At 43.2% G+C, this 23,229-nt stretch overlaps 1 pseudogene; it reads left to right on the forward strand.

Moving 5' to 3' along the window:
* The first annotated feature begins 529 nt into the window (after positions 1 to 529).
* On the forward strand, positions 530 to 647 carry LOC126413615 (5S ribosomal RNA; annotated as a pseudogene).
* Positions 648 to 23,229: the final 22,582 nt, after the last annotated feature.

The following is a 23,229-nucleotide window of genomic DNA, read 5'->3' on the forward strand; positions in this document are numbered from 1 at the left end:
ACAAGGAATTGAGACTAGCAAAAATAGTACCTAGCTTCAGAACTACTTAACTTTAATCCATAATTGGTGAACATCGGTCTGACGGTACATGCATCACAAGATAAATAGCAATTGATAATGGCGCCTTGCTAGGTCGTAGCAAATGACGTAGCTGAAGGCTATGCTAACTATTGTCTCGGCAAATGAGAGCGTAATTTGTCAGTGAACCATCGCTAGCAAAGTCGGCTGTACAACTGGGGCGAGTGCTAGGATGTCTCTCTAGACCTGCCGTGTGGCGGCGCTCGGTCTGCAATCACTGATAGTGGCGACACGCGGGTCCGACGTATACTACCGGACCGCGGCCGATTTAAAGGCTACCACCTAGCAAGTGTGGTGTCTGGCGGTGACACCACAAAATATGCCATGCGTTCCCTGCAATGAATGTTAAAAGCTCTCTTCCAGGCTAATGTGCATGAAAGCAGTGCAACTATCACTGAACTACACTGAATGTGAGACTCTTTTAAAATTATCGCTGGTGTAGTGTGGAGGAGCCAATGGCTTTGCCGCAGTCGTAACACCGGTTCCCGTCAGATCACCGAAGTTAAGCGCTGTCGGGCTGGGCTAGCACTTGGATGGGTGAACATCTGGTCTGCCGAGCGCTGTTGGCAAGTGTGGTGCACTCAGCCATTGTGAGGCAAACTGAGGAGCTATTTGATTGAGAAGTAGCGGCTCCGGTCTCGGAAACTAACATGGCCGGGAGAGCTGTGTGCTGACCACATGCCCCTCCATATCCGCATCCAGTGACGCCTGTTGTCTGAGGATGACATGCCGGCCGGTCGGTAACGTTGGGCCTTCCAAGGCCTGCTCGGACGGAGTTTAGTTTAGTTTATAGTGTGGAGGGACTGACATTTATGAATGATTTTGCCAGATACAATACTTGGGTTACCTTATACTAAATTCTCCTTTCAATGTTCGCCTGTGTGGTGACAGGCTGATAAGGTTGTTGTACTTTTACATCTGTTCTCATGTGTAGCTTTTAATACCATTTAGAGCCCGTTTTCTTCGGCGCTGTTCCATTTAACCGTCTGTCTCGTCTTTCACGTATTCTTCTCATAAAGAAGTCATACCAAGTTCATCAGTGAATTATGAGATACCATCTTTACGAGTGAAAGAGAGGTAGAGTTGAACGGCCTGTCGACATGTTTGTCATCAGAGACTTAGCACTAGCTGAGTTAGGGAGAGACAGGGGATTCTGTTGTTGCTCGCCATGTTCAAGGCCTACAAGTTACCTGTATTAGTTGAACAACAGGAAATTTGACTAAGACTGTTTGCAAGAGACTTTAAAGTACGTTGATCCTGAATAATACTTCAGAAACCTAACTACTGCATCATCTCGCTCGTGTATTAATATTTTACGTATTATCGGTAACGATCTCTTTAGATGGCTACTCGTAAGGTTTTTACTATCACCTCGAAAAAATAATGTTATGTCACTATTTTTTGGTTTGTTTGCAGGTATACGACTGAAGTTCTCGTAGACATTAAAATCTCTGCACTACAGCGCAGCAGGATTCGAAGCAAAATGGCTGAGCTCATTCATATAGCAGCGTATCGCGCTTTAATTTGTTTTCTGCATTTCAAGGGGAACAACGCAGCAACAGTCCATTCTGACATGATGAAACTGTACTCTAAGGACGCACTATTATATGGCGTAGTGCTTTGGTGGCACAGGGCATAGACACTTCCAGTGTGCTCAAACAAGTCCGACGAAGAACGAAATGGTGAAAGATCTCTGTGTAAAGAGCCGGGTATCTCAAGAGGCTTGGAAACCCCGGTGTTCGAAGTCCTACATACCAAAATCGATGCGGTAGTGGAAAAAGTGAAAATCATTCATAGATCAGTTTTCAACATCATGCACGACGTTCGAACATTTCAGAGGTAGCCTTCCGCTGTTATCCGCGACTGCTCACACCCATGCGAAAAGTACGCGTAACCGAGATACGAGTGGAAATGTTGCAGCTGTGTCCGTTAAGCCAAGCAAGACGGCTGCTTTAGCCACCATAGACAAGTGCGGTGTAGGTTACTATGGCCCTGAGACAATGGACCAAAGCAAGCAGTGCAGACACATTGATTCACTATTGGTGAAAATCTCCGGGCAAGTGGGTGGTAAGCGTTTTATGATATTGCCATGGTTGGGTGCTAACCGATTATGCTCGGAAGGAGCAAACCGTCACACGTGCATACTACGAGCTAAAAGTTTTTTACGTAGGTTGTAAAAGGTCGCAACATTAAATAAAGTTGTGGCTGCAGCCCAGAATTTTGGCTCTTGTTTGGTAGTTGTGGCCATGTATTTAAAAATGTCTTACTTTGGGATATCTTAAATAACTCGTATTTAAACCAATGGCCTTTATTCAATTGTCGAGTAAGGAAGTGCTGAAGGATTCACTGTGGATCAGTGGTGGACTGGAGGGGGGCGTGGGGAGGGCTGAATTTCATTTATGGAATGCCTTGATATAATTATCGGCAAAATGAACATTTATTGATGTCGGTAACTTAACTAAAAACACTTGTGAAAATAATAAAATGTGGCGATGGCTGTTTCCTGATATATATTAAGTTCCATACTTGATAAAATTTAAAAAATGGTTCAAATGGCTCGGAGCACTATGGGACTCAACATCTTAGGTCATAAGTCCCCTAGAACTTAGAACTACTTAAACCTAACTAACCTAACGACATCACACACACCTATGCCCGAGGCAGGATTCGAACCTGCGACCGTAGCAGTCCCGCGGTTCCAGACTGCAGCGCCAGAACCGTTAGACCACCGCGGCCGGCGATAAAATTTAAACCATGGTTCCGAGTCCGCTACTAAATTCCCGGTTTATGGAACGGAAATAATCAAGGAATGGGGTACCATACACGCACTTAACACCATCGTACAGTTGGTGAAGATTACACAGAGGAGAAAAGAGAAGAACAAGGGCCCTTCAACATGACCACACGTGGCTAGCAAAGAGATGTGCTCCCTCGATTTTAATAATGAAGATCAAAACATGAGCCAAGAAATACACTTAATTTAAATGCACACTGTAAAAGGAAGATACCCAAATTACAGCATAAAAGACTCTTGAACCAGAACATGTGCGCAACGAACTAAGCAAGTACAGAACAAATAGGAAGTTCAGGATAAACCAATTAGAGCTGCACTGAATTTATCACACAGGTAACAGGATGTGCGAGGACACGGAGTAAAACGGAATGAAAAATCAGTGGCAAATCTCAGTGCTATAAGGCACAAGCACTCGCTGTTAGAAAAATGAGAAACTGATTGAACTGAATCGTTACCCACTCAACACAACTCTAAGTGTTCAAGTCACTAGTAGAATCGAACAATACGAAGTCACCAATATTTCAAATTATTCAAAACTAGCGACGTTAAAATGAAATTCGTAAGACGAACTAATAGACCATAAAGTTACGAGAGAAAAGCGTTGGGACTTCAGTTACACTGAAAACTTACAAAAATTCAAACATTAACTGAACTGTCGAGGACAGCTCTTACTAGCAACCGATCTTATCCAGCTCCCAGCGAAAAGTGATGGACTCCCCTCACAAAACCAGGGTTTATCCTTCAAGTCGAAGTGACTGGAGAGAAGGCCGGCTGTGTTGTGCCAACCTACACAAAAGGCTCGTTCAAATCTCTATGGTACTCAGCAAGCATCTATTAAAGTTGACCATACTAGTCTAATAGCTCGCAAGGTTATGCACACACAATTGGTAACTACTCACACATATTTATTCGTTCCAATATTCCGAGAGGGAAAAGAAAGGACAGGTTACAATGGAATATGGCTCCGAGGTATTTTAAACATGAGTGTGAATGTACACACTCAGTTGCTCACTATTTTTATACCGGGGGAAATTTGCTGACTGTGCAGTAAAATGAGATACCAGTGGCATTGAGATGAGGTTACTTTCAATAATATCTCATGAATAGGCTCAGATAGAGACCCTTCAGAGGTTATGGGAGACTGTTAAGAAGAAGCTTCACCGAAAGCTGTCCAAGGGAATGCTTTTTATGCGAAACAACGCCATAGCTCATTTTGATCAGGAGATAGTCAAATTTTAGCTGGCCTCTCGTATCGTCCTGACATGGAATCTAGAGGCTTCTTACTCGTTTGTTAAATGAAGAATCCATTGCGTCGTAGGTATTTATAGAATTACGACCACGTGATTTTTGTGCTAGAACGTAGAAACAGACAAAATACAGAAGGAGATGGCCGTCAAGTCGTTCATACTTGGAAAATGAGTGTCGCGACGAAGGGTGAATATGTAGATAAGGGATAACATCGCCACCAAGTTTCATGATAGCTTCGTGGTGTTTTATGACTACGCCACTTAGGTAGTTACTCAGCACTAGATGAACTGGATTAAGATAGAAGATTCTACTGCTCCTTGCCATATCAAAGGCCTACGCACGTTGTAAATTTGTTGAATAACGATAAATCTGACTAGGGGTGTTTGGAATGAAACTTTAAAATCTCTTTCTCTTGGATACTGTTCCAGAAGCATAACAACTATATCACCTGGCTTCAGCGCAAATTTTTCTGGGAACTAACGGTGCTGATTAGAGTTGCGTTCTACCAAAGTACCGTTCTGTGCTTTTGGTACAGGACATATATGACGTACTAAATGGTAGAACTGGCAAAGAAAAGTCAGCGAATATGTATGAGAGAAACTAGGAGCCGGCGATTTCTCTCTGTTTGTTTGTTTTACATATAATTAGAACCGCACATCACTCAGTATTAGTCCACTGTGTATTGTACATCACTAAGGAATGTTAACTACACCTTATAAGTATCAAAAATTAGTTTATTGCCTAACTTCTGTTCTTTTATGTAACCAAAGCAATTACTTTTGATGCAGATACATTTTAAATGAACACACACACGCAACAGTAGAACTTTCCTTTTCATGATCAAAGGCAGGCGTTTCTTATTGTTGTCGATAAAAGCGAAATTTTGTTTATGAATAACAGAAACACGTTTTATATAATTTCGACGGAGTACTGAAGCGATGTTTGACATACTTTTATTTTGCCGTTTTTGTTATTTAACCTTACTGTTGAGAAAACTATGTTTTCAAGCGCGATATATTAAACCAGTATCACTTTCTTTACTTTTACTACAACATTCGTCAGCTTTTCGTTACAAATCAACAATTTTCGAATAAAACCAGAATTAAATATTGACAATTTCAATTTTGCTGTAAATACTGTTCACAACTATGTGGAACAAAAATATTACCTCTTCTGGTTTTCAGTGGAATCTAGTAAGACCCTTATCGCGTACGTAAAGAAATCTATTGTTATGACGTAATTCCTTATTTGTGTGCAACACAGCTACCGTACAGGTAACGCGGGTACGACCTTAACTGACCAAAGGTACTAGAAAAACTACCATAGTCTACGCTTACCTATGGTAGTCTACGGTAACCTGCGGTAGTTTCACAACTCTTTACTTCTTTTGCAGTATTACCTACCAGTGACTTTTAGCAGTCCGCTTAGTTCGCCGCACAAGAGCGTAGCGTAGGGCCGATGGAACTCTTTAAATTTCGCAGCAGTGATATCGGATTTCTGCGCAATCAGTCACCGCAGTCTGCATCTTTTGTCACCTCCCCCGCTGCAGATATACGTGCGCCCCCATTTATTCCTACCCTGACAGCAGCCGCAGACATGACGCGTATAAATGAGTTCCGGAAATTCACGCGTCAGTTTTAGTAGTCAGCGAGGAGCCATATTTCATGGTGTGTTGTATGGCGAGGTGGAAAATATCCGCAAAGTCCGTTCAGTACACCTTTTCAATTAGAATAATGCAGTGAATTTTTATGCTGCGGCCAGTAGATAAACAATCTGAAAAACTCTGAACCAGACTCAAAGAATAAAAGTGTTGGTTAATCTGAAGAATCTGTTGCTGCCGACTTTGTATTGACTCATGGCGTGATAGGTGATATTAATCAGTGAAGTTTGCTGTAATCCGAGAAGCGTTTGTTTTGAAATCTTTTCCGCTTGCTACGTCGTTTCAGATTTCCTCGATTTTTCACTCTTCTCTTGTTTGTAAATGCTTTCCTTTTTTCGGTGCCTCTGATTGGGAGATATATTTATATAGCTAAAGTTTATTTTATTGCCTATATTTTGTGTTCTTTTCACAGTGACGTGCTTTTCTTGTTGCCTTAGACTGTAAGCTATAAATCTATTCATTCTTGTAGTCAAGCTGCGCCATAAGCCTCTTTTCTCCCAAATTCGATGATGCACGTTTTCAGTAGTTAACAGATACACCCATCTCATCTTCAGCACTCTTCTGTACACCACATCTCAAAAGCTTCTACTATCGTTGTCTTTACTGTTTGTCTTCTATGTTTTATTTCCAAATAACACTACATTCCCAACCAATACACCCCCAAGAAAAGTCTTACTAACTCTTGAATTGCCGTTGATAGTTGTCCACTGTCAAAATACAAAACAAGTGTGCTACTTTCAGCGTCTCATTTTGTTACATACACTCATGCTCATAAATTAAGGATCATTGCAGAATGTGGTGCCACACAACGTGGCACTACACAAAACTGGATCTAATAGCATAAGCACATACGGAACACACACGACACAGACCTGTAAGTCCACAGTATTTGTGACAAGTTGAAAAATCCGTCCCGAAACACATGTGCTACAAAACGCCACTGTTTCCTGCGCACGTACCCCGACATCAATATGGGATATGATCATAATGCACACGTATACAGGCCGCACAACGGGTTGGCATACTCTGGATCAGGTTGTCGAGCAGCTGCTGGGGAATAGCCTCCCATTCTTGTACCATTGCCTGTCGGATCTCCTGAAGTGTCGTAGGGCTTTGAAGACGTGCAGCGATACGTCGACCGAGAGCAGCCCAGACGTGTTCGATGGGGTTTAGGTCTGGAGAACAGTCAGGCCACTCCATTCGCCTAATATCTTACGTTTCAAAGTGCGCCTCCACGATGGCAGCTCGTTGGGGCCGTGTGTTATATCCATCAAAAGGAAGGTGGGACCCACTGCACCCCTGAAAAGGCGCACATACTGGTGGAAAATGACGTCCCGATACACCTCACCTGTTACAGTTCCCTTTCAAGAACATTAAGGGGTTGGTATCAGGTTCTTGGTTCACGCCAGATGAAAACCCGGCGAGAATCACTGTTCAGACTATCTGGACTCGTCCGTGAACATAACCTGGGACCACTGTTCCAATGACCGAGTTCTTGACACCAGACTTTACGGGCTCCCCTGTGACCAGGGGTTAGTGGTATGCACCTTTCAGGTCTCCGGGCGAATAAACCACCGTCTGTAGACTGTGTGTCTGGAGACAACTGTTCCAGTGGCTGCGGTAAGGTACCGAGCAAGGCTACCTGCAGTACTTCGTTGCCGTCTGCAGGCACTGATGATGTGATATCGGTCTTCTTGTGGTGTTGTACACTGAGGACATCCCGTACTGTACCTCCTGGACACGTTTCCTGTCTGCTGCAATCGTTGCCATAATCTTGAGACCACACTTTGTGGCACACGGAGGCCCATGCTATGATCCGCTGTCTACCCCTCATAACGTCGTCCATATGTGTTCTTTCAGCCCTTTTCAACACACAGTCACCATTAGCACGTCTGAAAACGTCTGCACACTTACTCGCTGCACCGTACTCTGACATACACAAACACACCTCTGCGTATGCGGACTGCTGCCAGTGCCACCGTGCGACGACCGCAGGTCAAATGCACCGAATGGCCACACCCTGAGGTGATTTAATCTCGCAAACCGCCCACCAGAGCGTTGTTTCACCATGTATCAGCATCATAAAATAAAAAATGGTTCAAATGGCTCTGAGCACTATGGGACTCAACTGCTGAGCTCATAAGTCCCCTAGAACTTAGAACTACTTAAATCTAACTAACCTAACGACATCACACACATCCATGCCCGAGGCAGGTTTCGAACCTGCGATCGTAGCGGTCGCGCGGTTCCAGACTGTAGCGCCTAGAACCGCTTGGCCACTCCGGCCGGCTCAGCATCACACTTAATTTATGAGCATGAGCGTAATTCTCTGAGTACCACGTGATTTAATTCTGCTATATACTACGACTACATGCGTACTCCACAAGCCACCTGACTGTGTGTGGCGGAGGGTACCTTGAGTACCTCTATCGTTTCTCCCTTCTATTCCAGTCTCGTATTGTTCGTGGAAAGAAGGATTGTCGGTATGCCCCTGTGTGGGCTCTAATCTCTCTGATTTTATCCCCATGGTCTCTTCGCGAGGTATACTTAGGAGGGAGCAATATACTGCTTGACTCCTAGGTGAAGGTATGCTCTCGAAACTTCAACAAAAGTCCATACCGAGCTACTGAGCGTCTCTCCTGCAGAGTCTTCCATTGGAGTTCTCCGTAATGCTTTCGCGATTACTAAATGACCCTGTAGATAAGCGCGCTGCTCTCCGTTGGATCTTCTCTATCTCTTCTATCAACCCTATCTGGTACGGATCCCACACCGGTGAGCAGTATTCAAGCAGTGGGCGAACGAGTGTACTGTAACCTACTTCTTTAGTTTTCGGACTGCATTTCCTTAGGATTCTTCCAATGAATCACAGTCTGGCATCTGCTTTACCGACGATCAACTTTATATGATCATTCCATTTTAAATCACTCCTAATGCCTACTCCCGGATAATTTATGGAATTACCTGCTTCCAGTTGCTGGCCTGTTATATTGTAGCTAAATGATAAGGGATCTTTGTTTCTATGTATTCGCAGCACATTACACTTGTCTACATTGAGATTCAATTGCCATTCCCTGCACCATGCGTCAATTCGCTGCAGATCCTCCTGCATTTCAGCACAATTTTCCATTGTTACAACTTCTCCATATACGACAGCATCATCCGCAAAAAGCCTCAGTGAACGTCCAATGTTATCCACAAGGTCATTTATGTATACTGTGAATAGCAACGGTCCTACGACACTCCCGTTATCATTGTTTTACATTGGTCTATGTTCATCATTAAATGGGTTTGAAGACGTCGCCAAATACTTTGTCATCTGAAATAGAATTACAATAGTTTTAAATCTTAAACTTTCTGCTTATTGCCCCAAAGCTCCAACTTCTTTCCCACATTGCTCATTGGTTTCCTTCAGTGCTTGCTTTTTTGGGGGCTCTCATAGCGTGGGAGATAAGCTAACAGTCTTGCGGGATTAGAGTTACTATTATTACAGTTTTTAGTATAAATGTTTAAATGTTATTTTTTCAATTATGTTGACTACTTACTATTAAGACATTTTTAACGTGCTCAAGATAGACGGGTGGGTGGCACCGAGGGTTTGGCCGAACTGGGGTGTTTTAGAGGGTCCCCTTGCCGTTTTATTATTGCTTGTGTCAATGTCGCATCCTTCTGTGATCACGCTACAGGAGGACGAGATATAGGAAGATGAAAAAGCGTTAGCATTCTTTGCTGCTTCGGATCACGATCACATATCGTCGAATGGTCTTGAACGGTCACTAGTGGTTTGACACTGTATATCAGAGCAAAAATTGCGACAAAGAGGTCAGATCACGTTTAAATGGGGATGCAGCCCCACAATGTCCTTAGGCAGGGCTGAAACGCCCGAGGCTGTCATCAATGTCAGTTGTCAAGAACTTCTTCCTGTAGCTCATTGCACTGCGAACTGTCGTTTCCGAGCGCGAAACGTGTGGAAAGCAATGCCTCAGGGGAAGAGGTGGTTTCATTGAGGTCCTTTATGCCCCCTACCCCCCTTCAGTGAGACCACTTCGTGCCGATTTTGAGAGATGGTGTGTCCGGAATGTTATCCACGACAACTCATAAGAAAACTTCATTATTTCAACGCTGTGCGCCGCGGTTCTAATCTGCATCGCAGACGCGTCAAACGAAATGATGAAATGTGTGAAAAAAGCGGTTGTAACTACCTTCCCATCGTGTGGCACGTCCACAGTGGCACAGTGGCGTTTGGTATACTTGTCGCGAAGCTTGGTGACAAGGTTACACCGTTAAACCGCTTACACGTCACATGAACATATGAGATGTGACCTTTTTTTCGCACGTGTCGACACCTTGCTGTCTGAACGTCGTAGGGCACAAGGGTGACGTCGCAGGGTACCACGCTTTTGCACCTTTTCAGAGGAGGACTGTACGCACCTTTGAGCTACATTTCAATCTTAAGCATCGCAGTGGGTGGAAATTAGGGGGGATGTGGAAAAAGGAATCCTTTAATTCTGTTGTGCAGTGTATTCCTACTGTAATCACCCCCCCAACTATGTTTGACTGCATCAATGAGGTTCGAGAGCCTTCTCTGATGCAAACATCGACGCGACTGTAACTGCTATTCCTGTTTCTACAGGCAGTCAGACCGTCCCAGGTGGACATCCTATTCCGGGCGCAGCAAATATCCTTCACAGTCCCTCCTCCTCACGTCTAAGCAACTATTCGCGAAGGATCGCTGTCTAATGAAGCACTGAGACTCACTTTGCAACAACGCCGGCGTCCTCAGCTTACCCAGCTCCATTTATAACCCAGAAACGACAAGTCGGAGGTATCCTCCTACGTTTCACCTTCCGCCAAAATGAGTTATACAATGAAGCTTTCTCTGACTAGAACTGCGTCAGGCTCTCGTCTCGTCTCATGATACAGCCGCAAGCCCTCATTCAATTCATAATCAGGTGCTCCAATATCTGAGTGTTACTTAAAGGCTAAATCTACTCAGGGTCTACAAATGTATTTGGCTCGAAGATACCTGCCCTTCGCAATAGCGAGAGATCATCTTCGTCCCAATCCGTAGGCCAGGCTAAAACCCAACGTCTGTCGATAGTTACCGACGAATCAGCCTCACCAACGTCTTCTGCAAACTGTTTGAAAGGATGGTTGTCCACATCTTATGCTGGGTTCACAAATCCTGATGTCTTTCGTCCCTCTATCACTATGCTTTCCAGTAGGGATGATCCACAACCGACCATCTAGTTAGATTGGAACGGAAATCTGACAGGTTTTTCCTAAATTACCAATACATCACAGTCTTTTTTCATCTACATAAGGCATACGATACCCATTGGGGCCATCACACTCTACTTACCCTCCACGACTGGACTTTCGAGCTCTCCTACAGATTTTTATTCGTCAGCTTTATCTCACTAGTTGTTCATGGTTAGATATGGTGCAAGAAGAAGGCATCCATCAGGACTCTGTGTGGTGTACCACAGCCTTCGTCATCTCCAAAAGTGAGCTACTGATCATCTTCACACTGTTTTTCGGCGACTTTTGGATTTGGTACACCTACCACTATGCTGCCTCACCTAAACGCTTGCTTCAGGATGCCATCTGAAAGAGCTCTGCCTGGATCTGTTCACGTGGTTTCCAATTCTTTCCTGCAAAATCGCGTGCGGGGCATTTCTGTTGAAGTACCACAGTCCATCCTGACCAAGAACACTACATGAGTAACGACTAGCTGGAGGCTGTTGAACAGTTTCGTATTTCGGGCCTCCTCCTGGAGAGAAACCCGACTGGCTGCTCTACAATCGTCAATTAAAGAGTAGGTGCATGCAAATGCTTATCACTCTCGGCCTCCTTGCTCTTGCGGTGCAGACCATACTACTCATCCCCGTATTTACTGCGTCCATCTCGTTCCAACTGGACTGTGGTTGCTAGGTTTGTGATTAGAGGCTCCTTCAGCTTTGACACTGTAGCACCCAGTCTATCATCATGGCGTTTGACTGGCCCCTGAGGCCTTGTGGACTAGTCTCATAGTCCGCCTCCTTGCTGAAGCAGGAATTTTTCTCCCCTAAGCTCTAACAGTACTAACTGTTTACCACTTACACAATCATCAACCGACAATCTCGTTACCACATTATTTTTGCGTATGACGGGATCGACCCCCTCACTCATCCTCAGATGGGATTACCAGTCGTTATTTGCCTCGCTGCCTGTTGCTGGGATCTCCGCATAACCTCCTAACAATGGCGTTCCCGTTATTTCCAACGCGCTCCCCCTTGTTTGGCACCCATGCCACCAATTAGGAGTGAGTTATTCCACGGTCGAAACGTCTGTCGGCTTTATGACTTTTGTATTTGTTGCTTATTTCCATTACATACTACTTGTATCATGTATGTGTGTGTGTGTGTGTGTGTGTGTTTGTGTTTGGGTTGTAGTGTAATGTTTGTGTTGTATGACGACGAGAGAAGGGAGTGGGTGACATCTGGTGCCAGTGCATAGTCTACTCCTCACGAATGGCCACAAGGGAGCGGCCAAGCTTAACGCCCCCATCCGACTGACGGACCACCATCAACAGTGTCACATGCCCCACTTCAGGAGATACTGTAGAGCGAGATAGTATTTAAACCAGGACATTAGCCCGAAATCTGGTGACCAGGAATCTTAAGCCATCATCTCCCCTCCCCTTGCTGGCCAAATAGTGTCAGCGAAATTATTTTCTACCCCCAGGATTGAAACCAAATCCTTTGGTCGAGCGCCACCACACAAGCGTGCGTTAGCGTCTCGGTACTAAGGTGGCTGTCAGCGTCCCTTCCTTTCAGTGCTCTGAGAGTAATAGGCTGCTACTGTCCTTTGCACTGACAGCTGTCTAACCGTGGATAAGGGGGGATATGCTCTTATCTCCACCGCCAATTAGTAAAAAAACATTCGTTTCTGGGAACGTGTAAAGTTTTTAGAGAGGATGTCCATCAACAAAGTCCCACATTTTATTAAACAAGCCTCTCTTCACCGCGTTCCAATTTGCAGTGGCTCTGCAAGCAGTCTCCAGACCATTGGTCACTGTTACTTTTGCCACCCTGTGGTACCTGCCACTCATGAGCTCCTCTATTACCGTAGTCATTTTGCATGCTCAGGTGTCTTGCTGTGTGTCCCAAGTGACGTGGGTATCCCAAGGAATGAAATGGCAGACTGTGTGGTTAGAGAGGCGATTTCTTGCACAGCATTCAATTTGATGATCCCAGGTTCGGATTTGTGAGTGCAAATAACGCCTCTCATCATTCAGAGATGGTACAACATATGGTAGGTAAATGTCCGCTACAATAAACTATCAAGGAGACCACTGCTTCATGGCGATCCTCTTTGCATTCCTCCCAGAAGGAAACAATGATCTTATGTCACCTTTATACCGGTCATACCATACTAACGCATGATTTTAGTTTATGTAACGAGCTACACTCACATTGTGGTTGCGGAGTCTTAAGATGGTTCAAAGGGCTCTGAGCACTATGGGACTTAACTTCTTAGGTCATCAGTCCCCTAGAACGTAGAACTACTTAAAACTAACCGAAGGACATCACACACATCCATGCCCGAGGCAGGATTCGAACCTGCGACCGTAGCGGTCGCGCGGTTCCAGACTGTAGTGCCTAGAACCGCTCGGCCACCCTGGCCGGTGGAGTCTTAAGAACAGTAGCTCATATTCTGATGGGATGCCCTCTCCATCTGGAGCTCCACAGTAATCATGGTCTTCCGATTTTTTGTCTCTAATATTGGCAGACGATCCACAGTTGAACTGTTTCTCTGTTTCCTCCGTGAAAATGCGTTTTGTTCTCAGAAATGCGGTTTTAAACGGTATTCTGGGTGAGGGCAGAGCGTTTGGGGTTGGGGTGTCTGGACCAGAGGGACACTCGACCATACCTCCTTTGTTAGCTAGCTCTTTCATCGCTGTTTCATCTCTCTTTATTCTGTTTTAATTGCTTTTAGATGCGGTTTGCCACTTGTTCTGCCGTATTCAATTTTCTATTTTAGGGGTACTTCTGTTGAATAAAAGGTGCCCTTTCACGCTTTGACCGTGATGGGTTGGAGGTGGCTGTGGGTGGCATGGCTCCCCTCGCACCTCTAGCCCCGGGTGCACCCACCTCCTGCCTCTCCCATTTATTTCATACTATATTTATTACTGTTGGTCGAACTGATGTCTGTTACAGTTTAGACTTGTTACTTTTACTGTTCTGAATCCCCCGACCAGAAGATATTCTTTGTTTTGTAACTGTTATCGCCCTGGTTCGAGTTGGTGAGGATCGGATAGGGTTTTTCTCACCATGGGTGAGCCCTTGGAGAACCCTCGTCTGCGCCGACAGCTGTGGCTAAGCGGTTCTAGGCGCTTCAGTCCGGAACCGCGCTGCTGCTACGGTCGCAGGTTCGAATCCTGCCTCGGGCATGGATGTGTGTGATGTCCTTAGGTTAGTCAGGTTTAAGTAGTTTTAAGTCTAGGGGACTGATGACCTCAGATGTTAAGTCCCATAGTGCTCAGAGCCATTTGAACCCTCATCTGCTCTGGTGTTCTTACTGGCCAGCTCCCTAGACTTGTCTGTAATTTTATTGATTGGCGACTCCATGGCGTGTTGTGTGCACCACGACCAAACAGTGGATGGAACTGGAAGGAAAATCAGCATTCGCCGTATTTTGTTGTTTTATTGTCAGCAAAATCGATTTTCAGTGACTTGGTGACCATCCTCAGTGCTGTAATATACAATTAAAATTGGTAGGCACTGGTATCAAGCTATAACCACAAGCTTAGAGCTCTAAGCTTGTGGTTATAGATAGCTTGATACCAGTGCCTACCAATTTTAATTGTATATTACAGCACTGAGGATGGTCACCAAGTGACCGAAAATCGATTTTGCTGACAATAAAACAACAAAATACGGCCAATGCTGATTTTCCTTCCAATTCTAGTGTCTGTAATTTATTTCTTAGCTCTGGCATTACTTTTTCCTTAAATGCCTCTGTCTTACTGCTCCTATGTACTTCCATAGAACGCATCTATGGCGGACATGATTAATTTGAAATAAACAATCTCTCAGTAGGGAGACTAATGACCTCTCTATTTAGTTCATTAACTTCCACAACCAACCGACTAACCAACCAACCAGCCTAGTACGTCACAGGCTTGCTGGAGACAACGTCCAAGCATATGGACATTGATACTGGGCGCGAAAAGCGCTATATCGCGGCGTTAAGAGCCACTTGTTCTTCTGTGTTTTCGATGCATCGAGATCTACAGGCAGTACAACAGTGGTCCGAGCACAGACCCTTAGGGGACTCCTTCCCTCATCGGTCGTGCTGTGGTACGTGAACGAACATTAAATATTCTGTCTCTGAAGTAAGACCGAAGCACACGTGTGATACTGGTACGCCGGCCGTGGTGGTCTAGCGGTTCTAGGCGCTCAGTCAGGAACCGCGCGACTGCTACGGTCGCAGGTTCGAATCCTGCCTCGGGCATGGATGCGTGTGATGTCCTTAGGTTAGTTAGTTTTAAGTAGTTCTAAGTTCTAGGGGACTGATGACCACAGATGTTAAGTCCCATAGTGCTCAGAGCCATTTGAACCATTTTTGATACTGGTATCCGCAATACAGGAAGTTTGCATAGCAGGCCGTTATGCCATACGCTGTCCAACACTTCGGAGACGTCTAAATAACAGCAGCGCCCATAAATACATCCGACCTTCTAGCGTCCCCGCATCTACTTTAATAGTATACGTGATGGCGAGCGCTGTAAAACAAGAGACTAGAGGCGTGTGTAACGGGACGTTATGACAGTTCTGTTCTCATCCTCTTGGCATGTCCGAAGTCACGAAAGTACGTTCGTGCCTCGGTAACCTCACTCCAGAACTTTGCGAAGCACGCGACCTCGCTATGCGACGCTATATTACTGCTGTCGGAGAAGGAACATTTTTAAGTGAAACTGCATCACTACCTGCACCATTACGTTAGTGAAAAACGTTGATAAGGATCGCCAGTCTCGCTTAGATCCCAGAACCGAGGCTAAAATATCACATGTAGTGAAATTTTAAGACCTGAATCACACTTACGGAACCAAAGAAAGTGCGTTATCAATGAGAAATCGTCTCATTCAATGTAGGACTGAGGTGGACGCACAGTACCACTCAAAAGTAATTTGTAACTGAACTAACAGGTTGGTATGCGTGTTTATCAATACGTGGAATCAAAACAAGTCGTCAGTTTTTCAGACAGAAGACCGATTGACCTCGCCGCAGTTACAAGTGTTGACTGATGATTGTAGATAAGCATCGCATGGATTTTAGCTACAAACAGTGTACCCAAGGGGTTCATAACAATTTTGTAGAATGGGAAGACTACAACAAACTACATGAAGCAAATATAGCTATAATATTTTAATTTACTTACAGCAATGCTTAAAACTAAAGAATATCCAGTAGATGGTATACGATCTGTCTTAACAGCATTGAGTCAAGGTCACACACAGTCTTTCGTTGTGAAGGTGTTGTGACATCTCACATCAGCTTCTGAGTGTCTGTGCCCGACTTCATGAAAAACGGGGGGCGATAGAGAACAAATGGAGAAGTAGCCTGCCCCTAAAAACCACCCAAAAAAAGATAGGACCATCCAAAGACAATCGATCGCTGATCCAAAAGAAAAAAAAAGATCAGTCCGGGTAATACATGATGATCTAAAGGTAAAACAGGGATTGGAGGTCCATGTTCCGACAGTTAAAAGTCGCTCAGCAACTACATATCTGAATAGCAAGTGACCATCTGGAAAACCTGATACGTTCAAGAAATAGGAAGGCCAGACAACAGTTTGCTACGTGGCACGCGTCATGGACCACTGCAGACTACTCAAAAATGAAACGTAGTGATGAAAGCAAGTTTAATTTCTCCTCATCAGACAGGATACAGTACGTTCGACGGCGGCCGAATTACAAGAGGAATGAGAGAATGTACCAAGCACCCACCATGAAGCACAGACCAGGACGTATCATGGCGTGGGGCAGTTTCTCAATAACTGATATAAGTCTTCTCGTCGAAACGCATCCGGTAATGGATAGTTTGAAGTATCGTAAAATGTTAACAGACTTTATGATACTTCACGGAATACGAAATATGTCTTGTAATTTCCAATTCCAGAATGACACCTATCTGGCCATGTGACGACCGTTCTGAAGTAGCGGAAAGTAAAGATATTCCAATGGCCTAACCAAATTCCAGACTTAAATCCCGTAGAACATCTTTGGGGCGAGTTGAATAGAACAAAACCGCACTAATAAGGAGGATTTCTATAAAGAAACGTGTGAACAATGGAAGACGATTCCTCAGGTGCGACTGCCAAACTCGTGGATTCTATACCATCCAGGTGAGCTGCAGTAATACATTCATACCGCGATGAAACCAAATATTTAGACAAGAACATCATATGTAAAGACTTAATTATTGCTTTTATTCTATTCAATTTTAACAAAATACTTTTGAGCCTATGTTTTATTATTGATGTAAAGGCTAGAATTATATAATATGTGTAAAAAAATAAAGTGCACGCTTTAAAAATTTGAAAATTATTTTCTTTCATTTAAACTTTCTCCGAAAGAATTTATTTTCCGATTTTATTGTCTGTACAAAATACTTTTGAGCGATACAGTATACGTCGGTCAGGTACTGACCTCCTAATAGTCTTTATCGAAGTCTAAACCTTCTGGTGCAGCACATTTCGTTCCTATATTCAGACAAATGCAATCTCCTGCCGTAAATTAAGGTAATTACATGGGAAACACACACCCAACGAATCACCGACTTTCATCACCATTTGCACGACTCCAGTAGGTACTTGGAAGTAGCAAATGGGCAACACACGGAGGTATAATGTCTATCAAAACATCCTTACTACTTTAGTGCTGTCCGACTTTGGCTCTGTTTAACTGCGCGAATAATATCCGCAATAATGTTTGCATCAATTTTGAATAATAATTTCTGTTAATAAAACTCTTATTCTCAATAAGTGATTGGCTACCTACGGAAATGATAATAAATTTAATTATGGTGTGTAATTAAATAACAAATATATTAATTAAAAAGAGGATGAGCAATATTACTAATCTAAGACATTACAATAGCAATCAAATTAACTTCTTAAGCTAACTACCCTACCATTGGCACAATGGAAACTCTATTCCTCACCGTGTCCCTTTCTCTAACTTGTGTTGCTTCATACTGTTCATGCAAGTTGTTGATCTACTGAAGCCCCACCTAGACAGCCTCAGAGGGCTCAGGCAAAGAGATAGTGGGACACGTGTTCATTTACAATTACAGTGTCCTATTTTGCCAGCTGTTTGCGCTAATATCACCGTAATTCAGTGTGAAGATCACGACGGTCGACCCAGGCACCGGCGTGATATTGTCTTTACCCTGTGAAATCTTCACTTTATCTAAACACTTGGACGTGATTCCCATCCGAAAAACTCCTGACCGTAAGTTGCTCAAACTCAGAGTCCGTCACGAGTCGATTCACAATCTACCTGCACAAATGCCACGAGTAGTCGATGACCTCAAGTGCGCAGCAGCAGAGGAGAACTTCATGTTGCATTCGAACGCCACAAGTGAGCACAAATGTTTTCTCTTCTCAGAGCAACAGATGATTCTGCTTTTGTGGAGATGTATGCATTAACTCTGAACAACTGGAGAGGGATCATTGGTCGCATTACCAGCAATATCTCCAAACGTATGTCTAGGCCTCCACTCCCCGACCAAACACTCCGTGTTTGCCCTGCACCTCACTAACCACCCGAGTCAGTATTGTTGCCGCCAAACTTTCCAGTCCCTCTCACATGTACCCCTACGCGTTTTCGGGCAATCAGGACTCTGAGATTTCGCGTGGTTCTCCCACCTTCCATGGGCGCGTCGTATTCCCTGTCTCACATGTACACTCTCTCTCTCCCTCCCTCTCTCCTTCCACATGTGTGGTCTCAGGCTTGTCCGGTGCCCCCTGCAGTCACTGGTGCCACTCTGTCACCAAAGCAGCCACCGTGTGAAGCTTCGGCCAGCCGCCGGCCACCTCGCTTGTTCTACAGCTCAAAACAGCTCTTTCCTGTGTCCGTCCAAACCACCTTCCCAACGATAACATGCGAAGTTCTCAAAATCTTACGTACCAGTACGGTCCTTGGTTTTGCTATTAGTATTATTCGGCCTAACGGCTGTATCTGTCCGTATGGTATCTGTCGTTTACTTTCTGTATTAATTCATGTACGGTGCTGAAATCTGCCACCTTACACAACATACCCCTACGCAAACAAATTTCGACTTGTATCTGGAGAGGAGTGGTAGTATTGAGTGACCAAATTCGAAGTTAATCTTTTTTTTATTTACTTCCACTGTGCCAATCTACCACATTCATCCATATTTACATGGGGACTACCTCAGGAAGATTCTAAATTCAAAAATTTAATCTGTGGTCATCAGTTACTTGTCTACTGGTCACTTCTTGATAGAACTATCTGTTCTGTGGCTCGTAATGGATACACGTCCAACCAGATCACCCAGTGAGCAATAAAGTATCAAAAATATTTAAAACAGATCAGACTAATAATAAACAGTGTAGCTTTCTGTCTGTATTTCAATGGTAGTCCCCAAGTACTTATTCGAGGCCTCAGACGTAGCTCAGCTACCACACTCATTCGTCCCTTACATACTTCAGCTATCCTTCCCAAACATTCACTTATCGTAACCCAGAAACTTAATTATACATGACTTCTTAATACCTGCGGCAGTCCACCCTTGAATTTATTATTTTGATATGGAATGTAACTAAAATTTTAAATATGCAAAATTATTAATATTAAATAAAAAGCATGACCACTCTCTAATATTACAATTTAGTTATCTGATGTTTCTTTTCAAAGATTGTTTTGATATGAAAACAATGACAAAACGAGAGACGCAGCAGTATCATGACTTATCTCTATGTTAAATTCTTGTGACCTGCACATTTACAACTAAACTAGCAGTATCACTTGAGTTAACTAAAAACAATGATTCAAAGGTGATATGCATACGTTTCTGCAGCTGTATTAAACCATCAAACAAGCAACATCACAAAATGGTCAACTTTAACAGTTTTACATAGCACTTTCTTATGTGATGTGCATTTGCATTTATTGAATGATTGAAAAGGTGTAATGTGGATTGTAACAATATCACAACAGAGCATATTCGCGCTACAAGTGTTATCCACAAGAATATGGACTTTTTCTGGCCAACATTCAATTCTAACATCTGTATCAAAACAATAAAATAAAAAATAGTTTACATTAACTGAATAGAACATAAAACAGAAGTATAAGGAGACATCAAAATACAGACAACACGCTGCACAAAATTTGAAATTATATGTAAAGCAAAAAGTCTGGTATGAGATATTAAGAAATTATGTGAAAATGTTACCATGTAAAACAGAATCTGTTTGACAAGACATTGTGTGAAAACTTGAATAAAATCTTACAAAAATTAAGGCTTAAATCCATTCTGAAAGAAGTTAAATGGCAACTTGTACCTCGAATATCTTTGTTAGCATTGGACTTACCAAATGTAAATGACTCTTGTTCACAAACATGCGTAAAAACATTATGGTAACACATCTGGAAATAACCCCACAAAAAGTCAAAATTAATAGTGAAATTCTGCAATGGCAACATGTGCCCCAACTTTACAACAGGGTAATGACAACTAGTGCCAAAAACAAAACAAACTTGTGGAAACGTATAATTAGAATGGTAAACTTAAATATGAAAATTATCCAAAACATCAAAATAAACAATGAAATTCTGCACTGACAACATCTGCCCAAACTTTATCGAAGCTTGACTGGTAAGTTTGCAGGTAATCGTTTATTGGAGTGACGTTTGGTTCTGCGAGGTCAAAAGAGAATTGTTTCGTTGTGAGGGGTGTTCACTAATGAGGTCTATTAGTCATTCAGGTGGAAACATATAATTAGAATGGTAAACTTAAATATGAAAATTACCCAAAACATCAAAATAAATAATGAAATTCTGCACTGACAACATCTACTCAAACTTTATGGAAGCTTGACACATAAGTTTGCAGGTAATCGTTTATTGGACTGACGTTTGGTTCTGCGAGGTCAAAAGAGAATTGTTTCGTTGTGAGAGGTGTTCACTAATGAGGTCTGTTAGTCATTCAGGTGGGCTCACTAGTATTGTCTGTAGTGGGTGTGTGTGGTGACTGTACCACAGCCTCTATTACCCATATAATAATAACGTGAGCCGCCACCCTCTGCCAAATGTTCGGCTCCGTTGTCGACCTGGGCCGCCGAGCTCAACTGTGCGCCACGTGAAAGCTCTCACTGTACTAGGCCGAGGGGAATCCTCGAAACCTCTACTGTTCTTTCCGGTACGGTTTGCCTGCACAAACTACCACAGTCGTCTAAGTTTTCAGCTCCAATACGTTCACGTATGTGAACGGGTTGAATTAAGTAAAAATGACAAATAAATTTACAAAAGTGAAATGAGAATCTCTAAGTTAAGAACCAAACTGCTTAACTTTATAAAAAAAAAGTCTTTAAAATATATTTTTCCGTTAATCAATTTTACATCGTCTAAGTATTACATATGATCTTACCGCTTAAGAAAATATATTTAGTATAAGTATGAAAAAACACATGGCGAGGATCCTCCATTCTGTCGCATTCCTACATACATATTAATGTGTTAGTGTCATATACCATGGAAGGCATGTACACAAATTAGTCCTGTTCTAAGAAAAATGTAAACTTCCTTTTACAATGTTCTTGCTGTCTAACGTGTAGCTACTCCATTGGTCAGAATAGCTGTCTCCACTGCATCCTCTGCTTACAAAAACTGCACTGTTATATACTTTTTCCTGTGAAATGAATTTTTTTAAACATTAGTTGTCGAATTGGTGATGGATTACATACATACAGATACATTCTGAAAACTTCTGATCATTCCGCCGAACAGGGCACCTGACTATACAATTTTGCCATTCACGATTTATTCTTCCTCCTCCATCTAATGTCCTGTGCCCTTGCATTCTTCTGTCGCTCAATGCTCCAGGCCTTCCTCCACACGTTCATACATCATGGTTGTCTTTACCGAGTCTTGGCATTGAGACAGACCGTAACATCGCTCTTGCTTCTGCAAAGAGCCTACCTACTTCCGTTCAGTTCCTTATGCCTGGTCTTGGCAGTGAAGGTACCCTTTATAACAATAAATAAAAAAAAAAACGCAAGTCGCTGACTTGCCCAAGGCACACCAAACTACTCAGTAGGCCGAACACCTCGTAGTTATCCAAAACTGTATTTGTCAAGTCGTACCATGCATCCTAACACCTCTTTCTCTTTACCTATTGACTTATCTGAAACAACCGTCTGTATTTACCTCTTCCTGTATTATAATGGGCAAGAGTGGAAATCTATTCATAGTTCTAAAACACACCTAAGAAGCCCATTGTCCATAAACAAAAGCAAAATATGAATTTACTCTTCAAAACAAAATTATTCAGGCAACAGTTTACCTTAACAGCAGTGATATTTACCCAAATTTTCTTCCCTGACATGTTTACTCAAACAAAATCCTGACTTGCACAGTTGACCACTTACATTTAACATTTACAATTAGAATATAAAAATTTCTTATGATGTTTCAAAATGTTATTTTCCAAATTAAAGATAAAATACCTTACTACTACTACCCCACATTATTCTTGTTATTCTACGTGACATGATGTACACCAAGAGATTTTCCGGACTTCAGACTTTCGAGCTCAACAGAATTCGCACGGGCGATCCCTCGTACACGTACAGGTCCATAGCAGGCAGCAAAGAATTTATGGCACAGTCTTTTCTGCCGGTTAGACAGACGGTGGGGTTTCACGAGGACTTTCTAGCCTATCCGAAATTCCCTGACTGTTCCCTGTTTGTCTGCTTGTTCTTTGCGTGTCTGCCCTGCTATTTTTTATATTCTGGAGCACCTGACGTACGATTTCCTCGTACCTACGTCTGAGTCTTGGGGGGAAATCTACAATGTCACGTATTAATTCCGGAAGGTGCTTGTTATTTAGCACTGTGACCGGAGGGTAATCTGTCGCGCCGTGTGGCAACTCACTGATTACGTCTTGGAAGTTTCGCAAGTACGCGTCTCAGCTCGCGTGTTTCTTAGCTCAATATACTCTGCAAAGGGCCCCCAGGTCCGTCATAACGCACTCACTTGGATTGGAACTAGGATGATACCTGTTGATGTATGTCGGTCTGATGTTGTACTGGTGCAATGTGTCCTTACACTTCTGTGAACGATATTGTGGACCATTATCTGACAGCATTGTTTGACGCGCCCTCATTGCTGCAAGAAGTCCAGACGCAATGGGTTGCTGATAGATGTACCTGTTGCCTT

This window comes from Schistocerca serialis, chromosome 7, assembly GCF_023864345.2.
Source record: "Schistocerca serialis cubense isolate TAMUIC-IGC-003099 chromosome 7, iqSchSeri2.2, whole genome shotgun sequence".
Lineage (NCBI taxonomy): Eukaryota > Metazoa > Arthropoda > Insecta > Orthoptera > Acrididae > Schistocerca > Schistocerca serialis.